Source organism: Phocoena phocoena, chromosome 3 (genome assembly GCF_963924675.1).
Source record: "Phocoena phocoena chromosome 3, mPhoPho1.1, whole genome shotgun sequence".
NCBI classification, from domain to species: Eukaryota; Metazoa; Chordata; class Mammalia; order Artiodactyla; family Phocoenidae; genus Phocoena; species Phocoena phocoena.
This window is the reverse complement of record NC_089221.1, coordinates 6,178,558-6,194,807: the sequence shown is the minus strand read 5'-3', so window position 1 is coordinate 6,194,807 and position 16,250 is coordinate 6,178,558. Positions and strand designations below refer to the sequence as shown.

The window sequence follows — 16,250 nt, the reverse complement described above, 5'->3', positions numbered from 1 at the left end:
TGGGGTGCTCGCCTCTACGTCTGCCATTGCTCGTTCTCAGAATGTTCTTCCTCCTTTTCTTGGCCTGTTGAAATCTTACCTCTTTCTAGACCCAGTTCATATACAAATTCTTATCATTTCTCCAACACTCTCCAGCTTTCCCCCATCTCACTCAGAGTAAGCTCTCAAGACCGGGCAACATCCCACCAGTTCTAGGATGTGGTCTCCTGTGGCCACACTGCCCTCCACTCTGCCAGGTCCCTCCTTCCCTTGCCGTGATCCAGTATCTTTGGCCTCCTGGCTGTTTCTGGGGCCTGCCAGGGGTGCTGCTGGCCAGGTGCTCATCCCTGTGGTGCCCCTACCAGGCTCCCTCTTTCCACTCAGGTCTCTGATCAAGTATTACTTTACCTACCAGACTTAACGGACTGCCCTGCATAAAACAGCAAACCTCCCTTCCACACCCTAGTCCTTGTCACCTCCTTTACCTTATTCACAACATTTATTTATAGTTCTGGGTTTGTTAATCTTCTCCCTCTGCACAGTGAAGATGAAATGACATTGTAAGGGCAGGAACTTGTTTCACTCATAGCCAAGTCCCCAACGCCAAGGCGCATAATGGTTAACACATGGTAGGTGCTCCATAAATATTTGCTGTCTGCACGAAAAACTCTATTATACGTCCCAATATGACCTAAACTACATCCACGTTATTAGCATTTTCTCACTAAATGCATCTCTAAAAATATCTCACCATCTTCCTTGATCCAATGGGCCTCCCCATTAACTACAGCCATATTAAATTTTGAAAGATTATTTCTCTACTGATCAAAAAACTTAAATGAACAGACATCTATCAGCTGTCTATGGCAGGCAACAGCAGACACTGGATCGAACAGAAAATGGCCCCTGTTCTCAGGGCACCTCCTAGTTTACCCTCCAGGAGTCCTTGAGCCCTAGGAAAAAATATGTATCTTATTGTTTTAGCATACAACTAGAAATGCGAGGTCTTAGTAAAAACTGCCCAAGGAAAAGATAGAATTTTTGAATATATTGATCTAATTGAGCATTCTGGAAGGTAAGTTCTAAATTCAAAATAAAAATTTCCTCTTTGAATGTTATTTCCACCCCAAAGGATTGTTGATTTTGAGAATATTTATATGATTTACTAATTAGGGGCATCTTTAAAACTTTCTGGAAACATAACTATAAAGCTATTAAGCCAGAAATGTGCTTTAACTTTTAAAAAAACAAAACACACAAGCTATATTTACCTTTTCATGTAGATTAGTATTTTATTACCTTGTTCCTTGATCATACTTTACATAAAGATTACTTTAAGTCACTCTTACATTTTTTAGTGCAAATATCACAACTGTGTAAAACAGTACTTTCTTTAATTGGGGAATCCTGTCATACCAATTTTTAGTGCTAAAGCATCCGTGTGTGTTAAGTGTCTCTTTATGATCACCCTGCTTTTCAAATTTAACTTTGAATTTAACTCCACCTCTCCTCAGCCGAGAGACGGAGGCTTACCCACGAGAACTAACCAAGGGGAAGGAGATACACACACACACACACACACATACATATATATGTATATATATAATGTCATATTATTCAGCCATGAGAAAGAAGAATATCTTGCCCTTTTTAACAACACGGATGGACCTTGAAGGCATTATGCTAAGAGAGGTAAATCACAGTGAGAAAGACACTGATGATTTGTTTATATGTATGATATCACTTATATGTGAAATCTAAAAAATTCAACTTGTAGAAACAGAGTACAGTGGCGGTTACCAGGGGCTGGGAGTGGAGAAATGGGGAGATGTTTGTCAAAGGGCACACACTTGCAGTTATAGGGCGAGTAAGTCCTGGGGATCTAAAGCACAGCATTGCATTTACAGTTAACAACATTATTATATACATCAAAGTTGCTAAGAAATTAGATCTTAAAGTTCTCACCACAAAAAAAGGAATGACAATTATGGGACATGATGGTAATCAAAGTGATCTTTTAAAATGTTAAAACTGACCATGTCACTCCTCCTCTGTTTATATCCCACCACTGGCTTTCTACAACACTAAGAAAAAGTTCAAAGTCCTCGGCATGCCAATATGGGTTCCTCATGATCTAGTCTGGCTGACGTCTCTAATCTCATATCTCACCAACTCCCATCACCCCACATTCATAGTCCCTCCATACTGGCCTTATTGATGTTCCTCCGACAACCTCAGGGCCTTTGCACTTTCTGTTCTTCTGCCTCAAATATTCTTCCTTGGACCTTCCCTTGGCTGGCTTCTGTAATCCAGGACAGAAGCTCAAATATCACCTCCCAGAGAGAATCCCACTAACTCTGTATCTAAATTATCACCCCCATTCGTCCTCTAGCTAATCACCCTGCTGAACGCCTTCCTGTCATTATTGGAATCTGAATGCTTATTTTTATATTTTGCTCATTTTTATTTTCTGTCTTTATCCATACAAATGTAGGCTCCATGGGGACAAGGATCCTGTACGGACCTGAGAATAGTACCTGGCACATAAAGATCTCAACACATACGTGCTGAAGGAAAGAAGGGGTGAAACATTTCAGGTGTAATTGCACACGCAAGTTCCGAGCAGGGAAGCAAAGGGAGCTGATTGATTAGAGGCTTGTGCTCCACGGTGTGTAACTCAGGGGTGTGAGCCTGGCTCTACAGACCTGCATTCATTCCCATGAGTCCAGGCAGCATGATGGATGACACTCATTTTTATCCCAGCTCATCTTAACCTCTCATCAGTAACAAGGATATAACTAAGAGCAGTAGAGCGTCACAGCTACACATTCGTCATTGAAAGACCCTAGTAATGAAAATTAAGCCAGCTCCTAGTGTCAACAGTGTGTTCGGTGCCTCTGCTAACCTGTGAGTGTCTGATGACTTCTGCCTGGGTGTATGTGCGGTCTTCCCACCTCTCCCCAGTTCATTACTGGTCTTGGCTGATGGTCCTTCAGGGTATGGGAGGTACAAGCTTCCTCAGCACATCTATTATGCTCCGTACCAGTAACAACCCTGAATTGTCTCTTGCTCTGTGGAGCTCAGATCCTTGTTACACCAACTGTGGGCCTTGCACCGATCTCAGCCTCACCTGGAAGCTTGTCAGTAATGTGTGCACTTGGGCTCCATGCAAAGTTTACTGAATCCGACTTTGTATTCTAACCCTGTTCCCAGGTGGTTGCCTGGGACCCATACGGATCTGATGGGCTCTGGGTGGGTTCAGTGGTCAGCGTTAGTCTTGCTTGCGGCAAAGACTGCAGAGAGTTTCCAATATGCTAACCAGATGGACACACAGGACAAGGGAGATGTGTTCACCTCTGCCACACTGCTCTAATCAAAGTCTGGTCCAAATCAGACACTGAGTTAATCAATGAATCAGTGAACTATGAGAAATTATTCATCTTTGACTTTGTTATTAGATCTTTTTTTTTCTTTCTTTCTTTAAAAATTTTGGAGTATAGTTGATGTAAAATATTGTGCTAGTTTCAGGTGTACAGCAAAGTGAATCAGTTATACATATATCCAATCTTTTTTAGAGTCTTTTCCTATATAGGCCATTACAGAGTACTGAGTAGATTTTCCTGTGCTATACAGCATGTTCTTATTAGTCACCTATTCTATATATAATAGAGTGTATATGTCAATCCCAATGCCATTTATCCCTCTCCCCCAAGCCATTAACCATAAGATTGTTTTCTACGTCTGTAACTCTATTTCTGTTTTGTGAATAAGTTCATTTGTACCATTTTTTTAGATTCCACATAAGCGATATGACATGACACCGTACATAGAGTATCCTAAAGATGCTACCAGAAAACTACTAGAGCTTATCAGTTAATTTGGTAAAGTTGCAGGATATGAAATTAATACACAGAAATCTCTTGCATTCCTATACACTTACAACGAAAGATCAGAAAGAGAAGTTAAGAAGACAATCCCATTTATGATTGCATCAAAAAGAATAAAATACCTAGGAATAAACCTACCTAAGGAGGCAAAAGACTTGTGCTCAGAAAACTATAAGATACTGATGAAAGAACTCATTATTAGATCTTATTTCTTGAAGTCTCCAGGCCAATTTGATTTTAAAATAGAGACCGATCTAAGTAATTATTTATTTCCAGCTTCATTTCTACTAAATAAGCAAAAGGGACCAGACCAACAGTTACTAACGACATGTGATGTCTGGGTCATTTGACACACCTTCCTCCATGTTGTCACTGCCCCAACCTGTTGCTTCCATTTTCCTGATGGAAGCACTCGTTTCAGAGGAAGGAAATGAACTGTCCATCTGAGTCATCAAATAGTATCTCTCATTCAATTCTGAATAGTTAAGTAGAACTCCATCTTTCTTACTATGAATGATATACTTAGAAATTCTTGGAAATTAACTCTATACTATACAAAAACATCTTTAATGACCGTAATTCAGGATAAAACGCAGGGACACCTTGAAGACTCAATGATAGAAAAGATTCTATTTTTCTTCTGCAGATATTTTTGGACAAGAATATTTTCTGAATATCGACTCTATTTTTACAGAATATGAAAACATATCTTTAAATGGTATATTATTAAGGGAAAGAATACATATGATGTTCTTTGATGGAAAGCCTGGGCTCCAAAAGAGTAATGATGAAACCATGAATCACTGGGTAGCTTTCATTCTTCTCCTGAAGATGTTTCTCAGAGTTAAGGGAGATTAATGTTGGAATCAAAGGTAAAACAATAACTTTCACTGTGCCTTTTTTTAATTTAAAATAGGTGGGAGGTATATCATAAATTTTAAAAAGCTTGAAAAAGAGAGAATAGTAAGAGGTTAAAAAAAAAAACTAATATCCTAGCACAAAGGCAGCCTGCCGTCTTCGCCAGCAAATTTGGACAGTTCTGTCTGTCTAGACCCTCAGCCCCTACTTTGAGACGGTGATGACTAATGCAGTTTCCTGATTTCTTTTCCACGGTCACTTCTCTTCCCCCTGTTTCCTTGTTTAGACCTGGGTATCCATCTACTTATATGTTTCATATTCCTTTCTTCATCTTTCATGCATTCATTTATTCACCAGTATTTAACTCCACAATACATGAAGCATTTTGTTACCTATCATGGATAATACAGGGCCCCTGTTCATAAGACATTTGAAATTCCTTGGAGTGAAGGCCAATTTCCAAACTTGTCCATTTGTTTCCTGTACCTTCTTTCCCCCCTCATACTCACATAAAGATGGCAGGGTCTGTCTGCAAGTCTGATTTGCTTAGAATTAAAAATATGTAAACTTTCCACCAGTAATTAGCAAACTACTTTGTCTGAATATGAGCTACCGTCCTCATTGTTAAAGCATGTAAACTCTGTTTCTTGGGTCTGGAAAAGTAGTATAGTGTTCCAACATTATCCTCCTGTTTCCCAGAGTACCTCTTCAGTTTTTTAAAGATTTCTTTGGGATGGTGGTCACTTGGTCAAGATAAAAATGAGAACACAAGGCATTCCTTTTTTTTTTTTGCGGTACGCGGGCCTCTCACTGTTGTGGCCTCTCCCGTTGTGGAGCACAGGCTCTGGACGTGCAGGCCCAGCGGCCATGGCTCACGGGCCCAGCCGCTCCACGGGATGTGGGATCCTCCCGGACCAGGGAACGAACCCGTGTCCTCTGCATCGGCAGGCAGACTCTCAACCACTGCGCCACTAGGGAAGCTCCACAAGGCATTCTTGAACTTTGCTCAGTTAGGCAGTTTCCTAATGTAGAAGATGTGGTCACAGTTCTTTCTTCTCACCTTGCCCTTGCCATGGAGATCAGGAGATGCAGTATTCATCTCTACGGCATTGACTTTGGACTTGGTCATGAGACTTACTTTCAGTAATGGGATATGGGCTGAAGTGACAGCAACCAGTTCAGAACTGATGCTTTCAGGGGCTTCAATTCATGTTTCTGCCTGCCCTCTTGGATGTCTGGTCTTCCACAATGAGAAGGACATGGCCCAGAAAGACACATCTCTTTAAACTGGGTCTGGATTAAAGACAATGGAGTAGATCTGGACCCAAAACAAAGTCTGGAATATATCCTACCTGCTGAGCCTGGGTGGGGCCAACAGAGATCAGACAAATCTAGCCAACCTGCAAACGAGTGAGTATGAAAGAGAAAATACATGATTACTGCTACAAGCCACTTGGATTTGGGAGTTGCTTATTATTCAGAATTATCAGAGAAGAAACCTGACTAAAACAGCAGTTGGTATCAGAAGTGATGTTCTACTTTAATGAAAACCTAAAATATAGGTCATTGCCTTTGAAACTTCCAAAGAATTATTATGTTAACCTATTGGCAAAATAATCAGTAAGCATGGCTCCTAAGAAAGCCATTTACCAAAATGTCCAGGCTCCATACGGTCTTGGAATTGCATGAAAAAGTCTTTGGAAACAACAGAAAAAAGAACTGAGAAAAGGTAGAACGTTCCCAGAAATAGCTGTTAGTATGTAGAAAGAACATCACCCAACCTGAAACTGATATTGTGATGATCTCAAAATACATTACAAACAGGATCTATTAACAAGTATTTTCTTATTTTACAATTGGGAAGATCAAGGTGCTGAAGGGTTAAGTATTTTGTCCAGAGTCATAAGGCAGCATAAAAACAAGCCATGATCTTCTGCTGAAGCTAAAACATTATTTCACCATAATTCCTGAAGGTTAACAGGACAACATAAGGTGAGCATTGTCCAGGGTATTCATGTTATTCAAAATAAAAAGAACCTTGAGAATCCATCTGCTCTACCAAACAGCTTGCTCCAACACCAGGAAGTCCTTCTCCTTAAAAATTATTTTCCTCATCAAATGCAAAGAAAGAAAATAGCAAGTTCATTTGGAAGCAATCAGGTAAAATGATGTCTATTAGAAATTGTCTACTTAATATTTTGCCTAGTACGTGGTTAGGAAAAAATAATGTGCTCTTTTTTATGTTTTCCTTTTTTGTGAAAAAGCTTTTAAGTTTCATTAGGTCCCATTTGTTTATTTTTGTTTTTAATTCCATATCTCTAGGAGGTGGGTCAAAAAGGATCTTGCTGTGATTTATGTCAAAGAGTGTTCTGCCTATGTTTTCCTATAAGAGTTTTATTGTGTCTGGCCTTACATTTAGGTCTTTAATCCATTTTGAGTTTATTTTTGTGTATGGTGTTAGGGAGTGTTCTAATTTCACTCTTTTACATGTAGCTGTCCAGTTTTCCCAGCACCACTTACTGAAGAGGTGGTCTTTTCTTGTATATTCTTGCCTACAAGACGAAAAGACAACCCTCAGAATGGGAGAAAATATTTGCAAATGAAGCAACTGACAAAGGATTAATCTCCAAAATTTACAAGCAGTTCATGCAGCTCAATATCAAAAAACAAACAACCCAATCCAAAAATGGGCACGTAAATAGACATTTCTCCAAAGAAGATATACAGATTGCCAACAAACACATGAAAGAATGCTCAACATCATTAATCATTAGACAAATGCAAATCAAAACTACAATGGGATCTCACCTCACACCAGTCAGAATGGCCATCATCAAAAAATCTACAAACAATAAATGCTGGAGAGGGTGTGGAGAAAAGGGAACCCTCTTGCACTGTTGGTGGGAATGTAAATTGATACAGCCACTATGGAGAACAGTATGGAGGTTCCTTAAAGAACTACAAACAGAACTACCATATGACCCAGCAATCCCACTACTGGGCATATACCCTGAGAAAACCATAATTCAAAAAGAGTCATATACCACAATGTTCATTGCAGCACTATTTACAATAGCCAGGACATGGAAGCAACCTAAGTGTCCATCGACAGATGAATGGATAAAGAAGATGTGGCACATACATACAATGGAATATTACTCAGCCATAAAAGAAACGAAATTGAACTATTTGTAGTGAGGTGGATGGACCTAGAGTCTGTCATACAGAGTGAAGTAAGTCAGAAAGAGAAAAACAAATACTGTATGCTAACACATACATAGGGAATCTAAGAAAAAAAAAGAAAATGGTTCTGAAGAACCTAGGGGCAGGACAGGAATAAAGACGCAGCCATAGAGGATGGACTTGAGGACACGGGGAGGGGGAAGGGTAAGCTGGGACGAAGTGAGAGAGTGGCATGGACATATATACACTACCAAATGTAAAATAGATAGCTAGTGGGAAGCAGCCACATAGCACAAGGAGATCAGCTCGGTGCTTTGTGACCACCTAGAGGGGTGGGATAGGGAGGGTGGGAGGCAGACACAAGAGGGAGGAGATATGGGGATATATGTTTATGTATAGCTAATCCACTTTCTTATACAGCAGAAATTAACATACCATTGTAAAGCAATTATACTCTAATAAAGATGTTAAAAAATAATAATGTGCTCTTTGATGATTTTTTAAATCATTCTTTTTTCAGAAGGTAGTAAATAGATTTCTACTTTCTGAGCTTATATTTTTACAAAAGTGACTGAACATATTCATCTCTCTGTGGCCCCCTTTTTGTGTGTAACAGAATGGACCAGGAGCCCACCCTTCAAGTGAAGAATTTCCCATCCTTCCAGTCTGGCAAGTGGATATCAGACAGTCAAGGACAACATATCTCAATTTCAACCTTTCCTGCTGCAGTTATATCAACTTCACTTTCATTAACGTCCAGATTTAAATTATACAGTATGCTGCCATTAAATCAGCATTGATTATAAGGTCATGTGTTCAAAGACACTCACAGCCTTGAGCAGCTAATGTTATAAAATAGACAGCAATGCATTTCTACTCTAAGTAATCTCAGGGATTACTTATAGTAAGACTATCCAGACAATTCCATTAACAGAATTAATCAATCAAATATCATGATATACTGGCTCCTTTTAAACAAGTTGTTTGGGTAAAAATAACCGCAGTCTTAATTTGTTTATCTTTCTCTTTCTAGTCAAATGTCAGCTGTTTCATTCTACCTTTACCTCCAGCTTTTAAGGAACTGGGATAAGAGCCTCACTATTTGTATTCCCAGTTTATGATAACCTAAATTTTGCATGTATGTATATTTCGAAGCTTTAAATCATCGGCTTATCTATAGAAACACCAAAACCTGATCTGCCATCCTTTATGTGTATGAACTCGCCATATTTTCAGGGTACATAATCTTTTTAAAAATTGTTTTCTTTTTTTACGTTCCTCCAGTTGTTTAGACGAGCACTTTACTGAGGAGTTGGCACCATGCTAGGCTGATTCTATGGCTAATGGGCTGTGCCATAAGCAAGTACTACCTCAATTCTACTCAGTAAAGGAAAATACTGTTGCATGAAACAATTTGGAAAAGCAGTATCACTACTTCAATAACAGGTAGGTTTCGTAGAAGAAATGGTGTCCTGGAAAATCACTTTGAATAATAAAATTTTAGAAGAACAACAGCAAAAAAAAAAACCAAAACAGTAAGGTCCTCATAAAAAAAATAAAATGTTATGTAAAAGGGCTTTTATTTATATTCACTGTTTTGGTCTTTATGAATATTCATGCCCATATTCTTTTGAAACATTATATTTATTTAATTTGAAAGGCCAGTGCTTCAGATGAGAAAAACTCATGCGGGGAAAATGAGTGAATTATTCATCTAAAAACAAATACTCCATTTTCTACTTGTGTGTTCAACATCTACATAAATCAGCATCCGGGTGAAGCAGTGTGTTTGTACAAGGGGGGTCTTGCCACAAAAAGACCCACCAAGCTCTAAATGCCTTTGTTTGCTTCTTCTCTCATTCTGAAAGAGGAAAATATTAAAGGGGAGAATGCATATGCCTGAGCTGTAAAGATGAATTATTTCTGTGTCCGTGTTGGCTCTGTGAGGCTTTCAATTCTTGAATTACACAACTTCCTGAAACAGCTCTCAACTCCAACCGTCTCATGGCGGCTGCCTGTTAATAATTCCTTATGTTTCCTCCTATATGTCAGTGGAAATCGGACGGTCTTCAGAGCAGGTCTGTTCTACAGCAATAATTTCATTCTGGAACACCAGAGCTGCTTTATTTGGCTTTTTTATTTACCTATTTTTTTCACAGAAGGGTCCAAACCGTCACCACCTTTCCCATCAGCAGTCCTCTCACGTTTACATGGGGCATCATGGTTTGCACAGGATCTGGTCTTTCTAAGCATTATTTTAAAGTCTCAGGATTATTAAGTTCGGGGCTTATGTCACACTTTTATGACATGCTTCATGGTATTTAAAGAAACATGATTCCATCACCAGTATCATGAAAACCAGTAGGAAACTGTATGCTGTAACAGGCTTTGCCTCACTTTTTAAAAAAAACTTTGGCTGCACCTCGCAGGATGTGGGATCTTAGTTCCTCAACCAGGGATCGAACCTGCACAGCCTGCAGTTGGCAGTGAGGAATCTTAACCACTGGACTGCCGGGGAAGTCCCATGGCCTCCCTTTAAAGTCACTGCAAAAACGAAAAAGCACCACACATATTTCTGGCTGAACAATATTTATTTTTTTGAACTGATAACTCCCCTATGACTACCTAAACATTAGTAACTGCATGTGAATCCCCGTTCACACAGGCACTATGTTCCTGAGAGCAATGCTAACTAATCAGAAATGGGAAAGTTTTACACTCTGGATATTTTCATAATTCTATTACTTTGAAAATGCTTACGTTAAAATAGACTCAATAGGTTTTATTTAAAAGAACATTCCATTCTAGATTCTGTAAAATTTGATATTTGGATCTGTGTTTGGGTCTATTTCAGTTTTTTTTTTTTCTGGTTCATAGCTGACTTGGGCTCTGTCCTTTAATAAGTGTGTTCCTTGATCTAAGAGGGAGAACACCAGGTATGTGGACTCAGATAAAGGGCACTGAGTCATAATGGCCTAGGCTGATACCGTTTCCAGAAGCCTACTAGGTGGTTCTCTCAATCCCGGAAGGCAAGGAAACTGAGACAGAGCTTCACATGAAAGCATATCTACATCAAGGGCACAGCTAAGACTTTTGCTAAACTTGCCTCTTGTTGATTTTTTTTTCTTCATGGCTCATGAACACCCATGAAGGGCAAACCTGGGGAAAGCAAATATGAGGTCATTCTGCTCTTAATAAACTCATATCTTCATCATGCTGTTCTCTCTTCTTGAAATACCATCCCTGTCCTTAAAAAACAAAAGGGGGTTAAATCTTGTACTTAAGGATCTGTCTTTATTCCACTGCTAGGCTGATGTGTCCCATCAGGGTGCCCATGTGCACACTGCACCCTCTCTTCAATTCCAAGAGGCTTCCCTGGGTGGGGACTGCCCTGGACTTCCCTGGGTGCTGCCCTCCTCCTAACAATCATGCAGCCAACACACCCTTGTGACAAGCGTAGGAGAAAGGGTTATCTGATGGGATAAGGAAACTGACTCAGAGACAGGAAGCACCGTGCCCAGGGCCACTCTAACAGCAGGAGGCAGCACTTGGGTTGAAACCCTGGGGGTCTAGTGCCAGTGTCTACACCCCAATACCGCCCTCGCTTGCCTCTGAGCTCAGCCCCAAACCAGCACATGGCTACTGACTGATGTGAGTTGAGGACTAAGCCCATCTTAGAGTACTAGAGGTAGAAGAAAACATATGATTGGTTTCTTACTGTCTCCCTACTTACCAACTTTTTTGTGTGCACTTTAGTTACTAAGTATTTTATTATATTACATAATTAATGGCACCCTTCTCAGACACTTTTAATATCTCGGGAGGAGATTTTTAAGAGCAAGGGAAGGCACCTAGGACAATGTCATGAATCCAGGGGAAATCAAGAAACAACTACTCTGGGCAAAGATGGGGTCCAATGAGGTCAGATGTCATTTCCTTTATTCCTTCATTAAGCACCTACTGTGTACCCAGCTCCACACTCCACACAGATACATCAGGGGGCAAAGGGCACTTAATTTGGCTCTCATGGAACTGGTGCGCCTCAGGGACCAGAGAAGCAGGCAGCTCTGACATGGGGGACAGGCACTTGTAGACTCAGGGAGTGCCACAAAAAACCCAGACAGGGGACAGCTTTATCTCAGAGAGTAACATTCCAGGGTGAAGGGACCATGTGGGCAAAGCCTGGAGGTGACACAGTCTAGCCACAGGAAGTGATTTTGCTCTACTGGCTTCCAAGCACTGCACTGGATCATTTTAATTGTGCCAAGTGTAATATACATTATTGGTATCAGTGAAAGCCCGTTTAGACCAGGGTCATTTATTCTTCTGCAAAAGGCTTCTGCAAAGCTGCCAGGCACATGAATGGGTGGGTCATACCAGAAGCGTAGCTGCTCCATAGACCATGAGCATTCCACTCAGCAGTCCCTAACAAGTCTGCATCTGAATCGTCTCCAGACGCGGTTTCCTCTGTCCCTAGCCATCCTACCTCTTTCTCCTGGACCCGTCGGCCAAGGAGACCACACTCTCAGGCTGGAATCAGAAGGCGAGCGATGCTAGGAAAGCAGGCAGCCCCCAGCCTGCCCCACTGGCTGGGAAACTATGGGAACAGAGGTGACTTCCAGGTGGGAAAGGCAGCCTGAAACAGTAGGTCCATCCTCCGCTCTGTCCTGGAGGAGGCTTGACCATTCCTAGTGGGTGAGAATGCTCAAAGCGGGGTCTTCTGCCTGGCCTCACACTTGGGGCGCTGGCAGGAGACTGGCTCTAATGCTGCCCTGCGAGGGGGGCAGGGGTTCGACTCCGAAGTGCTATGGGTGATCTTGAACATGGATGACAATTTCTTTTTCTCCATAATTTTAAAAATTTATTTTATTTATTTATTTTTGGCTGCATTGGGTCTCCGTTGCTGCATGCGGGCTTTCTCTAGTCGAGGCGAGCAGGGGCTACTCTTCGTTGCTGTGCACGGGCTTCTCATGGCAGTGGCTTCTCTTGTTGCAGAGCATGGGCTCTAGGCCACGTGGGCTTCAGTAGTTGTGGCTCGCAAGCTCTAGAGTGCAGGTTCAGTAGTTGGTGGCGCACGGGCTTAGCTGCTCTGCGGCATGTGGGATCTTCCCCGACCACGGCTCAAACCTGTGTCCCCTGCATTGGCAGGCGGATTCTTAACCACTGCGCCACCAGGGAAGTCCCTGGATGACAGTTTCTGACAGTTTTTTCTTCTAATTATTGTTGCTGGCTTTCCATAAATGTGGATTTAAAGTCTGTTCTGCAATGACACGTAGGCATCAGAACCAGGAACCGGGCGAGCAGGGGGCTGGGGGGAGCTCCTTATTCATCCTCCAGCCTGGTCCCGTCTCCAGGGTACAGTCACAGTGTGGCTGGCCCCGACATCCTCCCCTGAGTGCACCCCCCACATTGAAGCAATACCCCATCTCTTGAGGGTACCCCTAAGGTAGGAGATAGACAGGCCCCAGGCTGAGCAGCTACAGGTGGTCTCCTGCTGGTCCTTCGAGGTGGGATACCGGTGGGAGCATAGGGCCCTGACTGGGTGCATTCTTGTGGATTTCCTGGCCTGACACATGCACAGAGAAGACCTCAGTCTAGGGGAAGGACAAAAGGAGGGAGAAGATGCCAGCTAGAATCCATCTTGGCTGAGAGATAAGTACCCATACCAGGACCAAATATGGAGTTGATTGGCCAGAAAAAAAAAAAAAAAAAAAAACCGCTCTTATATAAGCAACCTAAGCCACTCCCATTGTGTGCAACTCACTCAGAGCTCACCTGTGTGCTCTTTCACACGTCTTTTGTTTTTCCCACATGCACTTTGCTTCTAATAAAGACTTTTATCTTTTTCACAATCTTGGTCTCTTTGCTGAGTTCTTTCTTCAAAGAAGACAAGAAGCAAGGTCCTTCTTTTCACCACCGGAATCAGTCCCAGCATAGGAGGGGACTCTGTGTGTCTAAATGACTTCATATCACGTGGCATTAGGCAAGTGTCTCAGTGCTGTGACTGGGTGGTCGTGTGTTTCTCCCCTGCTCCATGAATATTCCCACCAGGGGACCCAACCTGAGATCTGGGACTACAATTCCAGAGGCCACGGGGCCTGCAGGCTCTGTACTGCCAGGACAAGCAAGGTTGACAGTGGGCTCAAAGCAGAGTGGGTCCAGTCTCTCCAGTAGTCTACCTCTGCCTTCCCCTGCACCATCTGGTTTTCCTTTGGAAGAGAATTTCAAGCCGTTTTGTTATTGGAAAGAAGAACATTCTCTGGGTTGGAGGAGTTTAAACATCTACACTTATATCACAACAGTTTCTCTAAGTCTCTCACCAGCTACGGTATTTCCTAAAAGTTATTTCTCAATTTTGTTGTACCCCAAAACTACCTAATTTCTTCTCAAGCCAGATCATATTATTTAAAAGCATATAACTTGAGTTTACATTTTAAAAGATCTGTGATTCTGTTCAAAAAGCATCAATATCTTCATAAAATAATTTCTGTTGAATAGTAACATCATTTTAAGTCTTAGGGTTGTTAATTTTTTGAAATTTTTTGGCACATTTAAGTGTTTCTGTTGAGTTTGTTTCCTATAAGGAGAGACAGGACCTGTAAGGAACCAGCCAAGTTTCACATTAGCTTGTACATTCCTCCTTCTTCACATGCGAACAGATACTAGAACCAGCACTAAATGAAACATCATGTCAAGATCCCAAGCAGGATGTCCAAGGAGGGAAGAAAATGGAAACACTTATTTAAAAAAGATTTTATTTAAAATGTAACTATTACTCGTGAATCAAACATAAAAACGATGTTGAAAGTTTTCTGTAAGAACATACATAAACATAAATTTTCTTAAACCTGGCACCATCATTTCAACTTTTAAATCTCTTAACTAACTTAGACTATACACTTCAGAAAAACACCTCTACTAATTAATTAAGCACACGTCAATAATTTTCAAACAATACTTTTCCACCTCAGACCTAGAATCAAGAATTTCTCCAAGGATCCTGATCTCTTTAAGAGGAAGACTATTTAGAAACCAGGAATTGGGCACTAGCTGTGACCACTTTTTTCTGGTCACTTTCTGTGGGCACAGCTAAGAAATACATACATAAATATGTGTCATGAGTACATAGTGCTTCTAATTTAAACCTAACACATACTACATTGTTCTTCTTCATCTTGTTCAAATCATATGTATATTTCTCTTCTCCACTGATAACCCTGGTCCCTGACATCATCAATATATTTATTCTATCTTTCAATACCCACTCTTAATGACATCTTTAGAATGACTATATCAATACAATGGCCAAAAAAAGCCAAGTAAAGTCCAAAATGTGTTTCAGATCCTTCTGTTCTTATAAATTTCCACAAAGATTATACAGCCAGGCTACTGCATTCAAAAGCTATCTGTATTGATTTATCTTTCTGTGTAGTTATCAGTATGATATGTGTTTAGGTTAATCTGAGAGTTTGATTTTTTTTCTGCCTTTCCAATTTATTTATTTATTTATTTAGTTATCTATTTACCTATTTATTTCTATCTTTTTTCTTCCAGTTTTATTGAGACATAATTGACATGAAGCACTGTATAAGTTTAAGGGGTACAGCATAATGATCTGACTTACATACATCATGAAGTGATTATCACAATAAGTTTAATGAACATCCCTCATCGCATATAGATACAAAATTAAAGAAAGAGTATGCTTTTCTTGTGATGAGAACTCTTAGAATTTACTCTTAACTTTCACGTGTAACATAAAGCAGTGTTAATTATATTTATCATGTTGTACATTACACCCCCAATACTTATTTACCTTATAACTGGAAGTTTGTATCTTTTGACTGCCTTCATTCCAACCACAATGCTATGAGATTAGAAATCAATTACAGGGATAAAACTGGAAAAAACACAAACACATGAGGCGAAACAATATGTTACTAGACAACCAACAGATCACTGAAGAAATCAAAGAGGAAATCAGAAAATACCTGGAGACAAATGACAATGAAAACACAATAATCCAAAACCTATGGGATGCAGCAAAAGCAGTTCTAAGAGGGAAGTTTATAACAATACAATCCTACCTCAGGAAACAAGAAAAATCTCAAATAAACAACCTAACCTTACACCTAAATCAACTAGAGAAACATGAACAAAACCCAAAGTTGGTAGAAGGAAAGCAACCATAAAGATCAGAGCAGAAACAAATGAAATAGAGAAAAAGAAAACAATAGCAAAGATCAAGGAATCTAAAAGCTGGTTCTTTGAGAAGGTAAACAAAATTGATAAACCTTTAGCCAGATTCATCAAAAAAAAAAAAAAAAAAAAAGGAAGAGGACT

The 16,250-nt window shown here is 40.5% G+C and overlaps 1 protein-coding gene across 2 annotated transcripts in view; it reads right to left on the bottom strand.

The window, feature by feature from the left end:
* Positions 1-16,250, bottom strand: part of ADCY2 (adenylate cyclase 2) — a 449,171-nt gene that overhangs the window by 336,163 nt on the left and 96,758 nt on the right. The window lies entirely within an intron of this gene.